The sequence below is a fragment of the Nematolebias whitei genome, chromosome 1 (genome assembly GCF_014905685.2).
Source record: "Nematolebias whitei isolate Nwh7 chromosome 1, NemWhi1, whole genome shotgun sequence".
NCBI classification, from domain to species: Eukaryota; Metazoa; Chordata; class Actinopteri; order Cyprinodontiformes; family Rivulidae; genus Nematolebias; species Nematolebias whitei.
This window is the reverse complement of record NC_056498.1, coordinates 92,229,862-92,231,766: the sequence shown is the minus strand read 5'-3', so window position 1 is coordinate 92,231,766 and position 1,905 is coordinate 92,229,862.

The window sequence follows — 1,905 nt, the reverse complement described above, 5'->3', positions numbered from 1 at the left end:
AAAAACACATTAAAACCATAAACATGCTGCAGTTTCTGAAGCGGATTTTTCCTTTTTTCCTGCAGTTCGAGGTCTTTCCCCATTAAACTTTACCATCCTCAAATGTAATTCTAAATGGGGATTAAACCTCTTTAATATTCATGAGTTTGTGTGCGGGAAGAGGGAAAGAAAGAAGAGGGGAGACGATTCACAATGAAAATAGAAATGGATGAATTTAACTTCCATTCGCCTGGTTTTCTCTCACTTTACTTTTTGATCAAATAAAATAAAACCAACGAGCTGCTGAGGCCTTCAGGTGAAGGTGACTTCCATCTCCTTTCTGTTGCAGGAGGCAAAGTTATATAAGAATCACGTTTAGCTCAAAGGCATAGTTTCAAGTAATTGTGTTCCCAACGCTCCATCTTTGTCTGCAGGTGATGAATCTTTTCCAAACGTCCAGCTGATGCAGTAGCAGGTAGCAGTACCAGGCCCGCTCTCTCCTGCGGGCCTCTGAGTCCATCTTTCTGTAAACCGCGATGAGCCTCTACCCCCCCCCCCCCCCCCGCCTCCGCGCGCCTATAGGCCGCTCGTGCTGTCCGTCAACCGTCCGCCGCGCCGTCATTGGCCGCAGGAGGCGGATCCGAAAGGAACCCTCCGCTCATAGAGGCGCGGGGCGGAGAGAAGTGATCAATCTTCATCCGTCTCCATTAGAAACCGCCTTCAACAGCCTGACAGACAGCGACAAGCTGCACCTCTCAAAGCAAATGAGTTTGATGAGTTCGGCTGTAAAAACGGCCGGAACAGCAGCGAGGACGCTGCCGACCCGCCCGCCCGCCGCTCCGTGACGCCGCTCGGTTTGCGCACTTCACTTTTGGGTGTTTGTTTTATTTTTGGCGCAACTCTGCGGCGGGGCCCTCTTCACAGTGGGAAACCAACAGATCATTTCCTCCTGCTGGATAATTTTCCTCGTGGCTCGATCGGAGGGCTCGGCTGGAATATAGAAGAAGTGAAACCAGGTAAACTCAAACTTTGGTTCTTTTTACGCGCGCTCTTTACGCACAGCCCAGCACATTTTAAATGTCTCCTTCCCAACTTTCATGCTCCCGATTTGTAGTTTTTACCATGATTTATTTTAGTTTCTGAACCATAAATTAATTAGCACTGTAGAGAACTCCATTCTGACCTTCCAGATTATTTTTCTGCTCTAAGAAGTTTTTATTGAGCGCGAGCGTCCGCAGCACTCTGCGGATAATTGGAGAGGAGTGTTTTTGCTTTTTTCCCTTCATTTAGTTTGCAGATAAGAGCTCTTGTGAAAGGCGCTCTCTTCTCCCCGGAGGTCTAATCTAAATTCTAATTGAGTTCATTTGCACCCCTCCCCCCACCCTCCGCCGGGCCTGGCCGGGCTGGAATACACGTTTGATGGGTTAGATTTTTTTTTTTGTAGAGGAGTTCATTGTTTAAATAATCGCACTAATTTCATTCACACTTTCTGAGTGTTAGAGCCTCAGCTGAGAGGAGTGAAACTAAACTTTATCTGCAGCTGATTTGCTCAGATTTCCCTCCTGCAGATAAATTTGAGCTTGAAGACTTTGATTAATTTAATTTATATTTAAGAGAAAATAAATCTGAATAAAGATCAGAACTTGTGGTGAAACCATGCGCAAAGAATCAGAAATAATACTTTTTGTTTTGCTTTGAATCTGTTACTACTTCTGACTTTTTTCTAATCAAAACAATTGAGGGTTTTTTTTGTAGTTTTTTTTTTTTTTTTAAATACTAAAACTGAAGTTGGTCTGGGCCTCGGACTGTAGGGTCCGCTTCTGGTCCAAAGACTGAAAACTCAAAACAAACAGAACTGAATCCATAAGTTATAATTCTGTTTTTATTTCCCCTATTTCTATAGATTGTCAATCCACAATAATCTTT